This window comes from Crassostrea angulata, chromosome 7 (assembly GCF_025612915.1).
Source record: "Crassostrea angulata isolate pt1a10 chromosome 7, ASM2561291v2, whole genome shotgun sequence".
NCBI lineage: Eukaryota > Metazoa > Mollusca > Bivalvia > Ostreida > Ostreidae > Magallana > Magallana angulata.
In genome coordinates, this window is record NC_069117.1 from 16,735,627 (window position 1) to 16,754,684 (window position 19,058).

Genomic DNA, 19,058 nt, shown 5'->3' on the forward strand with positions numbered 1-19,058 from the left:
AATTTTTAGTGATCCATACTATTTTAAAAATTTATTAATAGCATTATTGATATCAATAACGTGACCAACAAACAACATCTACTATCGTTTTTACGAGGTTTTGCTGTAACATCTGTTTGTTAACATTTTTAAAGATTATTAATCGAAAAAGTATCATGTTATTGGATCTCTAATGCTCTAGGTGTACTGCAAATCTCCTTAAAATTCTTCTAATATCGGCGTTCGTTTACCTATGTGATTGTAAATTCCTGCAACCTAATCCAAATAGAGAGCTGGATATGTTGTTTAGTTTGATAAACTGGGACTAGTGGTCAAAGCATATAATGTTAATTCTAAGAAAATCATACATTGTCCAAAAAAAATAACCTTGAATATATGGATAACAATTTTAACAATATTAAAAAATACAAAAAGTATATCATTTTAAGCTTGTTTAACACATCTATCAAGTAAATAACTATATAAAATTTTACGTATACCATTCCCTTCCGCTTTCCGTTCCGCGTTTTAGCAACACCCCATTGAAATGCTCATCTAAAGTGCATTAAATCTGGGACTTTTAGTCAACGCCCTTTGGAAAAAAAATTAAATGCATGCGTTATGAGCATACATCAAAGACTTTGTAAAAAAAAAAAAAAAAAAAAAAAACTTAAAATCACAAAATATGGTCGCTGTTTTAAACTGATTTTGTATTTAGTCAGATTCTTTATAGAAACTGTTTACAAGGTCTAGCGTAAAAAGGAGCGGGGAGGTGACAACTAAAGATACAGCCCAATTTCCAATAAATTTTTCAAATTAATTGCTTGAAGAATGCACCAGCATTTCCCTTTCCAAACATCATATCAATTCCATAAACTTATTCAAACAGACTTTAGTCATATAAAACGAGCAGACAAATCAACAGCTTATCTTGTGGTATAATGCTAAATTTGCTAGTTCGTTATCATAAATCTACTTCTCAAATTCAAGCCATTTATTATTTCGATATAAAAAGTAATATTATTTGATATACAACAGTTAAAGCAATATCAACTCAAAAACATGGATTTGAGAATAAACTTTTGGTTCTGCTCACTTTCAACAAATACCAAACTAGTATTGTAATTGTAATTTAAATATGTCGTCTTCATAGCGAGCGCAGCTCGCTCGCGCGCAGCGCCGGAGCGAAGCGAGCTCTACCGGCAAGGCGTGTGTGAATAAAAAATTCGGACTAGTCGCACATTCATTCAACGGATTTTTTTGGCGTCAGTAAATCGGACCAGTAATGCATTGTTTTAATCGTCCCAGTAGTTCTCTGTAATCATGACAGTTTTTATCACTTCACACTCTCACGAGAATCAACAAGACAATAAAAACAGTAACGATGTATACGACATACAGTCAGTGCTACCTCTAAAGTTCACCTCAGTACACTCTCAATCAAAAACAATCGAGTGACGTCACAAAGGTTTACACATTGATCCGATAGATTTTTTCGGCGTCAGTAAATTTTGATCCACAATTCATAGTACCAATGGTTTCCAACCTCACGTTCTCACGAGAATCAAAGTAATTAAAACTTTTTAGAAGCATATAAGATGTGTAATTTTAAGAACATCGTGCTTTTTAAGTAATTAAAATAGTATACTTCGCGTAATTTTTTCTATGGGGATTTTGAAGAGTCAGGCGACACTTAACCAACGTCAGCTTTGACGTCACAATAAGCACTGATAAGGGGATATTACTCTAATTGAAGTAATTGTAAATCTGCTGAAATGACCAAAATCCTCTCAAAATCTTGCAAAGGCTAAGCTAAAGAACACCCGAAGATTAGAGACATTTCTTCAGATACCAGTTGTAAATTGCACTCATTTGGATGAATGCTCACATTTATTTTATTCACTATAATTACGGTAATTTCCTGGAACGTACACGTACAATGTAGCATCGCCCTTTTTTAACATATGGAGAAATGGTGTACATTTTACTAATTTGCATAGCGGCCATATTGTTATCACAATGGCGATTTTCATTACAATAGAATATATAGAAAGGAATGAGAAAAATCACAAATTATAAAAAATAAGTATTTCGGAAATATTTTCTCCTCATTTGGTTCTGTCATTTACATCATCCGGGATTGGAATGTGCTTGTTTTGTTTACATTAGATATTGAGATGGCGGTTCCTTTTGAATCTGAAATATCAAAGCGGGTCGTTGTAGGAATAAAGTGTGTTTTAGTGATGAAAGGCGTCATGAAGGGATTTTGGAATTATTTTTAAAATACTTGCCATTCATAGGTAAAGTAGTTCCTCATATATTTACAAAGTTTACATTGCAAACTAGTTGTGTCGGAAATTTTGACTCAAATTAAAAAAGTCTTGTCGGTTCCTTTTTACTTCCAATTTAGCATTTTCAAGACTTTCTCAGTGAGCCTTCGGACTTGCAACTAGGCATTTATATAGTCTTTATATTGAAACATTAGGCATATTGCATATTTTTTGATTAAGAATTATCGTTATAGATTGAATGAAATTTTTCATTTTATAATTTTATTCTGTTTCAAGCTGATATTTTTAGCTGTTTATCTATTTATTTACTCATTTTAGCCGGTAAAGTCATATTTTTAGATTATCTATGGTCGGATAGAGAGGTATTCAAAGTGAATTTTAAGTGTGAATCACTGATTGTGGTGACAAAACATTCACAGATAATCTATGCATTGCCTAAACACATGTTCTCATTCAAAAAATAAAAGTTTTGACGTAATCACACAAATTTCATACATAAAAGGTATGTAATTTTCATTCGTAAGGGAGACAATTTGAAGACATAAACATTAATGAGAACAGTGTCACGTGGCATTTATCTCATGAATAAAGTGTACGTGATTTCTCCATATGAAAGGGGGTGGGTGGGTAGATGGCAGCCTCGTCCAAAAAATCTTTGCAAGCAAAAAAAAAAGATAACAAAAAAATAATGAAAATTCTAATCCTTCTGACAGCTCTTTAGCAGTTCAATGGTTTCTTTATTTTCACTTCCATTTATTACATGCAAAGGGGGGGGGGGGGGGCACCATGTTCTTTTAATATGATAAGCAAATATTTTTAAGCGTAAATAAAAAAAAATTAAACATTAATTTTTTTTTTTTTAAAGTGGAGGGCGCAAATACATGATAAGTCGATTTTCTATGTATAAATTGAAAAAAAAAAAATGAAATATTATTTTTTTAACATGGGGGGGGGAGCTCTATGATGAGTCCAGTTTTATAATTATGTAGGTTTAGAAAAAAATGTCTACTGCAAGAAAAAAGGGGGGGGGGGGATAAACTGACCTTACAATCACTTTATAAGAGGAGTTACAGTGCAATGAATATTTATATATTAAAATCTTCATTATTCAACATCATTGTATCTGAGATTAAACTACTGTTCTACTAATAAATAAATAAATAAATAAATTATAACAAATCTTATAAACTATGAATAATGAAAATTTACTGAAAAATAGGTATGTTTTATTTTTTTTGCATTCAAATTTTACGTTGTTAATTTTATTTTTATTGATTTATTATAATTGATTGTTTGATCACATGTTGTGCTCGCCCCAACGGTCGCACCGTAAAACATATTATTTGTTCATAAGCTTATAACAGCTATTCTATAATAAATCAGTTATTGTGTTTATACCATTGATAATTTTCCCCTTTCTTTTAAGAGTAAATTCTCCTAAAGGTAAAAAAAAAGGTGGAAGGTCGACTGACGGCTAGTTGGTGTAGTTCATAGTTTGTATCTTGAAACAAATCTTTCAAAAGTACTTTTATGATACAATTATTTCTTATCTAGTTTTAAAGATAAATAAATTTGAATGGGATGTTGAATTATCAGAAAAACAGTTGCCAAGATGGTTTAAAAATATAGTAAAGCGTCGACAAATCTGTTTAAAAATACTTTTGTTTTGTTATTTTAATAATAATGGTGCTAGCTTTCCTACTTTTTTAAAATCCCACAAACAGTCCTAATCTTGCTGTAGCATAATTTGAAAATTGTCTCACATGTGGTGTTTTGTCAACGATGAAGGTCCATATACGGTGTATGCAACACTCTGGTTATCCAGTAATATGTTACTCCTTTATTGCTTCTAAATAATGACTTATCAAACAGTCATCGAAATGTGGGTCCTGGATATTGTTTTCTCAATTGTGTTATTCCTAGTTTTCCTTCTTTTTTCATCAATAGGGATCTTCAATTCGTCAAATTTTACGAAATGTTTCTATTTAAGTTTCCTTAACTTCTATTGCTAAAGAGGTTATTTCTCCGGATTTGCTGAGACCCCTTATTAGTTTTTTTTTTTTAAGTTTTATGCTTGATGGTATCGGCTATAGAAAACTAATATGGGTAAACAAGATACAGAGGAATGTGTTTGCTTGCTTTGGCGATATTTATACGATGTAAGTTCTTAAAAAAAAACGCTAAATAAATAATTTGTCGAAAGTTTTACGCGTGTTGTTATGCTGCATTTTTTGCATATTTAAAGCAAAATCAATAGATTCCTCAACTACTTCGATAAGAATATCTCGAAAGAAACTCCGATTATTAATTGTGACATAATGTTTCATTTGGAATTTCTGTAGAGAACTATTGAGAATACATTTATCATGTTTCAGGTTTAACGATTAATGTTAGTTCTGATGAATTAAAAGTATTCATCACACATAAAACATATATTACACCATAAGAAAAAAGATTATAAAAAATGCCTGTTTTGATTGAAACACCTATTATTTCAATATAAGAAAAATATAATGGGAAGAAAAAAGAAACGTTACGCAGGTATCACCGCCCTTTTCCTCAAAGGCTTTGTTGTCGTAATAATGACGACATCATATGTCCGTGGCTTCTTTGAGTATCTCGCAATGTTTTATGATACAGTATTATGATTAAACTACCCTTAAAACATTTCAAACCTGTCCTTTTGGACTCGGCTGATACTGTACCTTTTGGGTTGCTGAATCTTTGTATTTGACCAAAAAAAAAACAAGAACAAGAATTGTTTATTATTGACAGATATAAATTGGATAATGAATGGTACAAATCTCCTGGATCATATTTCGAGAACGTAATGTATTTGTTCGTTAAGGAAGGTATTCTTTGTTCAAGGTCTTTCATGAGTGTATCCAGTTAGTGTTTTAAAATTGTTTCGAAGACCTTGTTATATTTCTTTAAACATCTTCTATATTCAAACCCAATCCAAAATATATTTCTTAGCTCATTGTTTAACAGAAGCCTTTCCTAAGATATTACTCTTTTAAATACATGTTTCCAAATTCATTTTTTGTAGAATCTAATATATATATATATATATATATATATATATATATATATATATATATATATATATATATATATATATAGAATCTAATATAATTCATAACGAACACATTCCGTACCTTTTAAAACAATGTTTAAGTGAAAATTGGCTGGATTCGTGTTTGATATCGGTCAAGTAAATTTGGTTCATTACAATTTTACTGTCATCTAGCAATATACATTTAACTAGACGTATAAGATGGAGCAAAATTGTTCAATATCTCTTCATTATACATTTTATATCTTAAACTGACTTTATGAACATATGTTTGATCTGGGCATTTTGTACATAAACAGGTTTGGCACAGTTACACTTTTGAGGAATGATTACGCTAAACAGGAGCTATTCCTCTTTTCAGTAACCAAAAAAAAAACCTCCCGCAAATGCGAAATTCTCTCGATGTATGCCAAACAAATAAAAAATCCAACTTAAACAAAAATAATTGCACGAGAAATGCAATGTGGTGCAAAAGTACTTTATTTACCTGACCTTTCATGGCCTGAAACTTTAGACCTCCACTGCTGCAAACGAATATAAAACGATTTTGAACTCGTGGAAATCGCATGTATTCTTGCATTGGTTGTGAATTTTCCATTGATTATTTGCTTTTTCTGCCCAAAACCCCCAACATTTCAGAGTTTGTGTTCAATGAGTTGACACAACTTGACCATGCAAGAGAAATTTAAAAATGAATTCAGAAATTGTTGTTTACTTTGGATTAAATATTTTGATATCAGGAAGACCGTGAAAACTACAAAAGCTTGTACCAGCAATAATTTAACACATATCGTTAACTTTTATTCGAAAAAAAAAGATATAAGACATACAATGTGTATTTAGAAAAAAAAATAAATGCAAAACCGAATAATGATTTCAAGAAATTACTGTTCCATATTTCAATAAACATTTGAAAAGCTATCAATCTGTTGAAATAAACAAGAAGACATTTGATCAGCAACTTATAATAAAAACAAAGTAACGTTTGCAAAGTATCTAAATCAAAAATAGTTTTAAACTAAGATCACGGATCTTTTTCTGAAAATGAGCACAATGGATTGTTTGTAAAGTCACATCCCAGCTGGAAAATACTCTTTAGTGTCAGTGTATACTATTTATAAATACAATGTAAAGCAAACCCAACAGGAAAGAAAATTATGGAAATTTGTACGTAGTGTAGAAAGCTGATAATTAATAACATCAAGTAAATATAGTCTGTATCGTGTGTAGATCCTGAATTTTTTTTTTTAAATTAGCCTCCAAGCAATTGTTTGTGATTATGAAGGACAGTAGTTTTATTTGTAGAGTAAAATGCGGTTAGCTGCGCTCATTGTGTTTTGCTGGTTACTGTTAAAGAAAATTGATGGAAAAGGAAGTTTTGGTGGTTTGAAGAATGAGACAAGAGGTTTTAATAAAACTGGAGGTAAATTTATTTCAATATTCTTTCATTTTTCTGGAAATAATGCTAGATAATAGGTATTCATCTAAATAAAACAACTTGTTAATTTGTTGTAGATGGGAAAAAAGATGTATCTCCTTTCAAAGGTACTTGCACGAGGAAAAAAACAGAACAGATATCAACAACTACTATCACACCAGAATCTATCCTAACTGAAAAAGACATTGTGAATTATGTTTGCAACGAGTGTAAACGATTGGATCCAACATTTCTTCAATGTGACGGAATATGTCCAGACATTGGTCAGCATTTATTTTTCTATTTTAGTTTTCATTGTTTGAACAAGATTTGATATGTTTTGTTTTGTATTGCATTAAATTGAATTATTATTTTATTTCAATACTTTACTACTTAATTTATGATTTAAAAAATCATAAGTAAGCAATATCTCTCTCTCTCTCTCTCTCTCTCTCTCTCTCTCTCTTAAAAATCAGCGTTCAGTTTTTTTCTTTTGTTTTACATAATACGTATCGCCATTGGAGCTAAACTTGTATTTTCTTTTGTTTACATAGATTCTGGGACAGTTTTCGCTGATAGTTTGCTGCCTTAAGGAGATCCATTTTGTTATTTTTGTGAAAATTATCGCATCAACAAGAATGATTATAAGATATGCAGAGATCGCTTTTGTTCTCAATAGAAGTCACTATGATACTAAATAATTATATTGACATATACCTCTTTCACAGATTTATAATAAACTGGTTCATTATTTGAAAAAAATGGTTTTCTGTCTATACATGTATACTGATTAGAGTTTGTATCCATATATTTATAAGCAAGAGTTACTTAAAAACAACATTTCTGGAAGGAAATGCAAATCGATGGCAGTTTCCATATGTGCTTTTTTTATTGTAGAAAAAAAATAGGAGTCATGCATAAATATACCAAATTGTATTATTAATTTTAAATCATTTAATTGTATTTCACTACTTTATTACTTGATTTGCGATTTTAAAGAAATATAGATGAACAATACATATTAAAAAGAAAAATTTTTATGGAATAATCTAATGAATTATTATTATGAATATATTGGAGTAAAACAAGCTATACTTTAAGATTTCAATATATACAACGTCTTTTAGGAATGAATGAACTGTTTTATAACCATTCGCTCTCTCTCGATAGAAAAGGCGTTCTGAAATGTATACTCAAAAGCAAAATTAAAAGTCACAGAATGGCTGACATGATAAAACTTAGCCAAAAGTAACACGGTCAAATTCTAAGGTGTTTTTTCATGCATTAATAAAAGTACTTACCCAAAATTTTCAGTACTCTGTTATACAACCGTTTGCCCCAAGAACAGCTCAAATTTGCTTTGGTAGTGACAAGTGTAATGCTTTTATGTAAGTTGGTGTGAGAGAGGTCCAGATTTCCAAAGCATTGTCAACAAGGTCATGTCTAGCTTTTATTTCAAATAAACGTTTGTGAAGTTTTATTGTCACAGTTCTCTCCACATTTTCTCTGACATTCAGGTCTGGATATTGAAGGGGGCAATTCATAGAGTTGATATGGTTTTCTCGTTTCCCTCAACATGTCTCTTGAGATGTATGCACCGCTGCATCGTCTACTTTGAAGATATAAGATGGTTGGCCGACCTGTTCCTCTCCATACTTGGCATTTACTGGCCAAAGATTTGTGTTCAGTATTTCAATGTATTTTCTAGAGTTGATATTGCGGTTCATTGTCACAATCCTTCTGTCAGCCCTTTCACTAGTTTGTTTTTTTCTACCACATTTTTGTGCACCTTCAGTCAATATATTTGCATTTTCCTTCTTTTCATTTCTCTTTAAAGAAATGACACACAGTAAATCTGTTAATTCCTGGTTATTTCCAATTTTTCCACTATTGTTACCTTCACTTTTTTAGTTTCAGAATCAATTATTTTGCTTTCTTGTCAAATCCTTTCATCTTGCAGCCTTGCTTTTTATCAATGCAGACAACAGTTTTATTTGTAAACAAAGATTTACATCCCCTTGATCAGTCAGTAAGTACTTACATGTACCTCTATATATGCAATTGATCTGCAGAATATCAACTTAATACTATGTTGAAAACTGTTCGATAGGGATACTATATATGCAACATTCTGCGAGAAAACAACTAAGTTCAACAGCTTATATCTATTCCATAAATTATCAGAAATAAAAATCTAAGTAATATGCATATCTCTGACATATGTACAATTGATCAGCAAAACATCAACTCCTATCTTGAAAAGGACATAAAGAGTTATCTATACAATAGAACTAGCCTTTTGTCAGCCGCCCGCCCGCAATTCTCACAATAACTGGATTTTTCCATTGGAAAACCCGGGAAAAAAAATTATAAAATATTGAAGGAATAATTTTACGACTTAACATATGTTCAGAATAATCACATGCACATTACTGTAGATTCCTATTTAAACGCTAGGAATTAATATCCGCGTAAAATCGCGAAAAGCCCGTCTCGCGAATTTTTTAAATCTCACTTTTAATTTTTGGAAATATATAAACTACATGAAACTATGATAAAATTTCGGCATTTGCAATTTTATGTTCTCGCGATTTGATGGAAATTCGTTGAATTGCGGAGTTAAGTACTCGCGTAAAATACGGAATTAACAGTATTATCCAGAGAGGCTACAGTTGTTGCTAGATACTGAAACGCAGATGTGAATGTTAAAGTTTGAAGCAAACACATAGTAAGTTGGTCCGTGTTCTTGATAAAAAGTAAAGATATTCTTGCACTTATTGGTCACTTTTAAAAAAAAAATATTTAAATGGAAAAACGTGTTAAAAACCCGCAATTGCGGGAATGTCTTTTATTAATGAAAAGGGGAATAGCTCACGTTTAACATAAATTTTCCTCAATAGGGTTACTGTGTCCAACCTGTTAAATACTGATTGAAATCAACAGCAAGACATTTTATGATCAACTTCTAATATAAGCAAAGAAACGTTTTGCAAAGTACTAGTAACTAAATTAAAAATAGTTTTAACCTAAGATTACGGATCCTTTTCTGAAAATGAACACAATGGAGTGTTTGTAAAGTCACATTCTTGCTGGAAAATAATCTTTAGTGTCAGCGGTTACAATTTTTAGATATAATGTGAAGAAAAAACAACAGAAAAGAAAATTATAACATTTGTACAAAGTGAGGAAAGTTGATAATTAATAGAAAAACGTGTAAAATCCCCGTTTGCTGGAATGTTTTATTACTGAAAATGGGGAATAGCTCTCGTTTAACATAATTAGATTTCTAAACAATAACAAAACTACTTCACAATACTAGTCAATTGATTCGTGTTGAGCGTTGGGTGAATATGGATAAATTTTTTTTTTTGGGGGGGGGGGGGTGGGTTATAATCAATTAATCAATTTTATAATCAAAGCATGCGGACATGTTGTCAAATTTATAACTTATGATAACAGAGAGTGATCAAGTACAATTAGCTTCATACTTACCCAGATTTCTTTTTGATTGAGGTCCATCGTTGTCAGCGTACATCCCAAATATACCGCGAGGAAAGATATATTTTTTTTTTACTTGTATTAAAGTCTCCATATGTTGTGAGATAAAGAAAGTATGGACTTGACGGTTCAATTTGTAAAACTTTCGCATTGGTTCCTGCTGTTATTTATTTACGTATATACATAATGTTTCTAACAAAGTACCATGCGGTTTTATAAGCGGTTTCATATTAATATGAACGGAGTAGAGTGTGTAATGTGCAAAACCAGAAAGTAGTTTAGGTTTTCGGAAAGTAACTTATTTAACTCTGTTCAATTATGAATAATTAATAAAGCAAAATAACTTAACTTATGTATAAACAAAACAAAAGTATTACTATATGTAGTCCTACGAATATCAATATTAATAGGTGTTGAATGACTTGAAAAACACAGTCTTTTTGCTTTGTTAACATAATTAACTTCAAATCTATTGTATTCGTGGTAATTAAGTTTCATTGACACAATATCTGTGTTGACGATATGACCCATCTAGGTAGATTAAAGCTGCAATGAGAAAAACATTTTGTCGACCGGAATATTCCTGGTCATATTCCGCAATGAAGATTGATTAAAGCATGCATTAAGAGGCATAAAAGCATGTATTGATATCGACGATACCTGATAATTTGTCAAGCCTACAACGCAAGGTAATTTCGTAATATTTAAGGTCACTTGCAGTTATTATTTGGCTAAAAACTAAAGAGAAAAGCCCACCTGCGGTGCCTGAACTTACTCGCGATGAAACGGTGTATTAGACGGTTTATTTTAATTAGAAAGCAAAAATAAATTGTACTTAAAAATTGCTAAATACATGTGCTACTTCTATAAGTAATTATTAACCGTTTTGACGTAATTTAACGAGTTGCCAACAATGTGCCCACATATTTCACGCTGGAAGAGAATTGTTCTGATAATATAAATCTTACGTTGAACAGTTTAGGGACAAATAAGAGGACATATCTTATAAAATTTGTAATTAATATATCGTCTTCATATTTGTTCAATAGCTTATAACAGTTATTTTATGATAAATCAATTATTGTGTTCATATCATTGATACTTTTCTTCTTTCTTTTAAGAGTAAATTCTCCCAAAGGTAAAAAAAAAAGTGGAAGGTCGACTGATGGCTAGTTGGTGTAGTTCATAGTTTGTATCTTGAAACAAATCTTTCAAAAGTACTTTCATGATACAATTATTTCTTATTATTTTAGTTTAAAAGATAAATAAATTTGAATGGGATGTCGAATTATCAGAAAAACAGTTGAGATGGTTTAAAAATACAGTAAAGCGTCGACAAATCTGTTTAAAAATACTTTTGTTTTGTTATTTTAATCATAATGGGGCTAGCTTTCCTACTTTTTTAAAATCCCACAAACAGTCCTAATGTTGCTATAGCATAATTTGAATATTGTCTCACCTGTGGTGTTTTGCCGACGATAAAGGTCCATATACGGTGTATGCAACACTCTGGTTATCCAGTTATATGTTCCTCCTTTGTTGCTTCTAAATAATGACAGTCATCGAAATGTGGGTACTAGATATTGTTTTCTCAATTGTGTTATTCCTTTTTTTATCAATAAGGATCTTCAATTCGTCAAATTTTACGAAATGTTTCTATTTAAGTTTCCTTCACTTCTATTGCTAAAGAAGTTATTTCTCCGGATTTGCTGGAACCCCTTAGTAGTTTTCTTTTTTAAGTTTTATGCTTGATGGTATCGGCAACAGAAAACTAACTAGAGCAGAGCTCGTGGCAAAGCCCCGAGTAGGTCTTCCGTTGTTGCTGCGAGTTGAAAATATATGTTATATGGTGTCAAACGATTATAATGACTATACTTTCAGTTCTGCTTTTGTTATAAAAACGTGTTGTGATTGAAAGTCTGTATATAAAACGTGTTTTGAAACAAAGAAAGGAAGAAAATATTTTAGGAAAACTATTTGTCGAGCAGAGTTTATGTAATCGTTTCAAACATTCTTTAAAAAGTGAGATGTTACATGGCGAGTTAAATTTTCAAGGGTAGCAAGCATTGTTATAAACAGTATGTACTCATGATTCATGTCAGGAATTGTATTTCTTTTTTAAACTGAACCCGCCTACAAAACACGTAAACCTTTCTCAAAGATAACTTCTATATTAAAATATTTCTAAATTTTTGAAGACTATGTGCAAGTTTAGAATTGCGTGCTGACAAAATTTACAGACCCTAAAACGTACTACTACACCAAAAAAGCGTGCGGCCTACGTGCGAGAAACGTTTCGTGTAAACCTTTTAGAGTTTCATGTAAACCGTTTAGCGTTTCGGGCAAAGCGTGTAAATCGTTTGGAGCAAAGCGTGCGAGAACCGTGTGAAACGTTCATCAGATTTCATTCGGAACTCTCTGACAAGTTAATTGTTTCAAAATGGCGCCCGTGTTTTACATTACTTTAACAAAATTGAGCGAATTTTTAACAAACAAAAGAAAGGTATATATATTAAAAGACGACTAGTAACAGATAATTACATGTATATTTAACGTTTTCATGCGATGTTTCAGTACTGAAACAATATTAAAATTCGCTATACATAAAAAATATTAAATATACAGTTAGCGAAACATGATTTCTATTGGAACAAACCTAAATCAACTTTAACTTGCACGATCATGTTTTGATAAGCATGTATTTTTATTATTTATTTACATCGATAACTCTTACTGAGACCATTCCGCTGTGTACAAGCAGCACACATAACCTCGGACATCGGGTGAGACCTGCACCTGGCTAAACCTGTCAATCAAACTCTGTGTATTTGTTTTCATTGGATGGTCAGGCGTCTCTCTTTTGTCAAAAGTCAATGGAAAATTAATGACTTCAAGGTAATCGGAATACGTATTTGATGAAGCACACAATTTAAATGATAGAAAATTTATTAATTATTTGAACAAATTTAAATGTAAACATAGAAAGGTAATAAAAAATTAATTATTATGGGAATCTATACGCATGGTACTCAATTCAAATAGATTATATTATGATTTTATTATTTTATGTAGTAAAATCACCCTTCCAACTGTTACTCAATTACATAACAATTGATGACCTGGGGCTATAAATGTTCTGAGCTGTGTGCGCTGAAGCGACACAAAATTCTCGGTCGCATGCGGCAATTGAATTAACACAGGCTGGCCGAATAAACAAAGGGGTGGGAAAGTGAAACAAAATGTTACACATAAGAAACCACCAAAAATGATTTTCGACAGATCTTGCTATCTTTTCTCCAATTAAAAAAAAAATCCAGCGCGAGCACCTGTCAGCGGGGCGGGAGGAGGGGGGGGGCAGCAATGAGTTCGCTTCCACAATGAAACTACAGTAGTGATTAATATGTGACCGATAGAATCTAATCTAAAGTTGTTTAAACTCATGTGAATATTTTTTAAAATAATCATCAAATGCCTCAATTCAGGGCATTCCTTTATCGTGCTAGCACCTACCGCAAACATGTAACATGGAACTTTGATTATAATTTGATTTGATTTTTAAACTACCTTATACGCTATTGTATAAATCAATGCTTAATCATCTGTACAAGTAAAATAAATTTATCTTTTCATCTTAAACCAATATAATAGTTGAAAACATAATAAAATATAGTTGTGTCCGTGCAAAATATGAAACATAAACGCGTCATAAGGTACATGTAGAAGAACACGAACCGACCGCGGATCACTTTTCCACTCGCGCCGGATCTCCTCAGCCATGTGCGAGGGATGATCATCATTTAAAGGTTTAATATTGGAGGGGGGGTGTTGATTTAAAACATTAATTGTACAGTTTTTAAAGTAGTTTACATAAACAAACCAACCATTAGTTTATGTCTAACGATCTTTCCGATTTGGAGTAATATCGTTCATTAATATTCATTTACACTCAAATATTTAATTTTATATATACAAGTAGGACAAACTTTTATAACATAAAATTAAAACAGTTCTTGTTTATACGGCTATATTAACTCAAACACGTTCATATGCATGTAAGTGTAAGTCGCGGTGTGCGAATCTTGTGTATTAAATAACCGCTTACCGCTAGGTAATGCAGCCGTCGCTGATCTCCTCGGCCGTGGGCAAAGAATATATTTCGTAAAGGTACAACGCACAGAAACGCACAGCTCACAACCAAGGAAGATTTGAAAAGTTTGCAATATAATGACCTTACTCTATCAAATAGAAGTTATATATTTTAAACTTAAACCCCACAATTGATCTATGTCTATTATTGCTTTAGAGAATGACATTGCTTTTATTAATTAAATGAACTATTTCTTACTTGACATCCAATCGTTTAATTCATAAAAAGATTTTGTGTAATCAAAACTAAAACAATTCTTGAGTTCGCGGCTAAATAAACTCATATATGAGAGACGCAACTCTCGTGTATTAGATAACCGCTGACCGCTAGGTAGTCCAGCCGCGAGCATGGTGACCGATTTTCTCGGCCGCGGGCGAGGGAGAGCTTACGTAATGGTACACACACACACAGCTCTGATTCAAGGTAGATTTTAAATGCATGGAATTAATAAATAAAATGTAATGCATAGAGTTTTTTAATTCCATATTTTGTGGTTAAAAAGAAAAGAAAAAGAATGTTTTGTTTTCCAATTGCCGTTTTTAATGATTGTGCACTATAAGAACTAAACAACAATGACTTAATCTCTTAAAAAAAAGCATGTACTCCAACAACAACAAAATTCTTATAAATTAATGCCTCCTGTATAAACCAGCATACTTTCTGCGGCAACTTTATGCACAAAGACTTTCGTTAACTTGTCAAATGAAAACAGGTACATGTCAACATGTAAAGCTTTTTATACTCATACTACACAAATCACTTACAAAATAATATTGTTACGACCTTTATGAGATCCCAACAAACAACTTTTCCAGCGACATCCATATCAAAATCCAAACCGTTTTTGAGTTATTAAGCAAAAACTTTTAGGGGCTATTGGCCCTTAATCTAAGGGGCCAGCCCTTTTTTATTGGTGTCAAATAAAAGCCCTTGATATTCTGCACAACTTTTATTCTACATGTCTTAACAAAATATTTTTTGTTAAAAAGATATAAAGGAAAATATGTCTAAATTTTTGCACTTTTGGGAATCCTGTTTTTTTGACCCCCTACCTTTTCCTAAATAAGGAAGGTAATCCAAAAACAAAAACCGATGTATACAACTTCAATGTCTTTGTTATTCAAATTCGTTGGATTCCCATTCCCTGCTATCATAGTCTCGGAGCCTTTGTCTGGAAACCAAAGGCCCTAAAAATTTTAAAAGGGGAATAACTCGTTAACGGAAAGGGAATTCTAACTTTTATGAATTGATGAAGATAGTGTTTTGTAAAGTCCATTAGCCCTGAAAATTTGAGCAAAATCCGTTCAGAAATGAGCACGATATGAAGCCTCAAAGTTCGCGTCTAGGAAGAAAAAAAAAAAAAGAAAAATAAGAATAATCTTAACCCGCACAATAATAGAAAGGTCTTCCGTTGGAAACGGAAGACCTTAATAAGGGTAAACAAGATACAGAGGAATGCGTTTGCTTGTGTTGGCGATATTTATACGATATAAGTTCTAAAAAAAAAACGCTAAATAAATAATTTGCCGAAGTTTTACGCGTGTTGTTATGCTTTATTTTTGCATATTTAAAAAAAAGAAAAATAAAAAATGTGTTTTGATTGAAACACCTATTATTTCAATTTTAAAAAAATATATTGGGAAGAAAAAAATAAACGGTACGCAGGTATCACCGCCCTTTCCCTCAAAGGCTTTGTTGTCGTAATAAGTGACAACATCATATTCCTTGGCTTTTTTGAGTATCTCGCAATGTTTTCTGATACAATATAATGATTAAACTACCCTTAATATCAACATTTCAAACCTGTCCTTTTGGACTCCGCTGATATTGTACCTTTTGGGTTGCTGAATCTTTGTATTTGACCAAAAAAAACAAGAACAATTATTGTTTATTATTGACAGATATAAATTGGATAATGAATGGTACAAATCTCCTGGATCCTATTTTGTTAACTTAATGTAATTGTTAGTTAAGGAAGATTTTCTTAGTTAAAGATTTTTCATGAGTGTATCCAGTTATTGTTTTAAAATTGTTTCGAAGACCTCGTTGTATTTTTCATTTTTTTCAACTTCTATTTTCAAACCCCATCCAAAAAATATTTCATAGCTCATTGTTTACTAGAAGCCTTTCCCAAGATATTACTCTTTTAAATACATGTTTCCAAATTCATTATTTTTGTAGAATCTAAGTGTATATATAAAATAGAATCTAATATTATGCATAACGACCACTTTCTGTACCTTATAAAACAATGTTCAAGTGAAAATTGGCCGGATTCGTGTTTGAAATCGGTCATGTAATGGTTCATTACAATTTTTACTGTCATCTAGCAATATACATTAAACGATGTATAAGATGGAGCGAAATTGTTCAATATTTCTTCATTATACATTTAATATCTTAAAATTTTCTCGATGTATGCCAAACAAAAAAAAAATCCCACTTAACAAAAATAATTGCACAAGAAATGCAATGTGGTGCAAAAGTACTTTATACACCTGACCTTTCATGGCCTAAAACTTCAGACCTCCACTTCTGCAAACGAGTATAAAATGATTTTGAACTAGTGAAAATCGTATGTATTTTTGCATTGATTTTGAATTTTCCATTGATAATTTGCTTTTTCTGCCTAAAACCCCCAACATTTCAGAGTCTGTGTTCAATGCGTTGACAAAACTTGACCATGCAAAAGAAATTTAAAAATGAATGCAGAAACTGTTGCTTACTTTGGATTAAATATTTTGATATCAGGAAGACCGTGAAAACTACAAAAGCTTGTACCAGCAATAATTTAACACATACCGTTAACTATTATTCGAAAAAAAAGATATAAGACAAATAATGTGTATTTAGAAAAAAAAATAAATGCAAAACCGAACAATGGGTACAAGACATTACTGTTCCATATTTCAATAAACACGTAAAAAGCAATCAATATGTTGAAATAATCAAGAATTTTATGAAAAACTTCTAATAAAAACAAAGGAACGTTTGCAAAGTAACTAAATCAAAAATAGTATTAAACTAAGATCATGGATCCTTTTCTGAAAATTAAGTCACATCCCAGCTAGGAAATACTCTTTAGTGTCAGCGGTTACTATTTATTAATATAATGTAAAGCAAACCCAACAGAAAATAAAATTATGGAAATTTGTACATAGTGTAGAAAGCTGATAATTAATAACATCAAGTAAATATATTTTATATCGTTTGTGCATCCTGAATGTTTTTTTTTTAAATTAGCCTCCAAGCAAATGTTTTTGATTATGAAGAACAGTAGTTTACTTGTAGAGTAAAATGCCATTGTGTTTTGCTGGTTACTGTTAAAGAAAATTGATGGAAAAGGAAGTTTTGGTGGTTTGAAGAATGAGACAAGAGGTTTTAATAAAACTGGAGGTAAATCTATTTCAATATTCTTTCGTTTTTCTGTCAATAATGCTAGATAATAGGTATTCATCAAAATATATCAACTTGATTAGTTGTAGAATGGAAAAAAGATATACCTACTTTCAAAGGTACTTACACGAGGAAAAGAATAGAAAAACTATCAACAACTACTATCACTCCAGAGTCTATCCTCACTGAAAAAGACATTGTGAATGATGTTTGCAACGAGTGTAAACGATTGGATCCAACATTTCTTCAATGTGACGGAATATGTCCAGACATTGGTCAGCATTTATTTTTCTATTTTAGTTTTCATTGTTTGAAAAGATTTGATATGTTTTGTTTTGTATTGCATTAAATTGAATTTGAATTGTATTTCAATACTCTATTACTGAATTTATGATTTAAAAAATAATAAGTAATCTCTCTCTCTGTCTCTCTCTCTCTCTCTCTCTCTCTCTCTCTCTCTCTCTCTCTCTCTTAAAATTCAGCGTTCAGTTTTTTTTTCCTTTTGTTTTACAGTATCACCATTGGAGCTAAACTTGTATTTTCTTTTGTTTACATAGAGTCTAGGACAGTTATCGCTGGAAGTTTGCTTCCTTTAGGAGATCCACTTTGTTATTTTTGTGAAAATTATCGCATCAACAAGAATGATTATAAGAAATGCAGAGATCGCTTTTGCTCTCAATAGGAGTCACTAAGATACTAGATAATAATATTGACGTATAATTCTTTCACAGATTTATGATTAAATTGGTTAATTATTTGAAAGATTGGTTTTGTGTCTATACATGTATTTTGATTAGAGTTTGTATCCATATATCTATAAGCAAGAGTTACCTAAAAACAACATATCTGGAAGGAAATGCAAATCGACATCAGTTTTCATATGTGCTTTTTCTTTGTTGTAGAAAAAAATTAGGATTCATGTATAAATATACCAATTTTAATTATTAATTTCAATTCATTTAATTGTATTTCACTGCTTCATTACTTTATTTACGATTTTAAAGAAATAAAGATGAACAATGCATATTAAAAAGAATTTTTATATGGAATATTCAAATGAATTATTACTATACATATATTGGAGTAAACTAAGCTGTACTTTTAGATTTCAAAAAATACGACTTCTTTTAGAAATGAATTAACTGTTTTAAAACCATTTGCTCTCTCTCTCTCTCTCTCTCTCTCAATAGAAAAGGTGTACTGAAATGTATACTCAAAAGCAAAATTAAAAGTCACAAAATGGCTGACATGCTG

The 19,058-nt window shown here is 31.2% G+C and overlaps 2 long non-coding RNA genes across 2 annotated transcripts; both read left to right on the plus strand.

Moving 5' to 3' along the window:
* The first annotated feature begins 6,679 nt into the window (after positions 1-6,679).
* Positions 6,680-7,412, plus strand: LOC128192366 (uncharacterized). The gene is made up of 3 exons (XR_008244541.1): positions 6,680-6,769; positions 6,862-7,047; positions 7,318-7,412. It is a non-coding gene; the product is annotated as an uncharacterized LOC128192366 (long non-coding RNA).
* A 10,297-nt stretch (positions 7,413-17,709) lies between these two features.
* Positions 17,710-18,726, plus strand: LOC128191734 (uncharacterized). The gene is made up of 3 exons (XR_008244457.1): positions 17,710-17,804; positions 17,888-18,079; positions 18,362-18,726. It is a non-coding gene; the product is annotated as an uncharacterized LOC128191734 (long non-coding RNA).
* Positions 18,727-19,058: the final 332 nt, after the last annotated feature.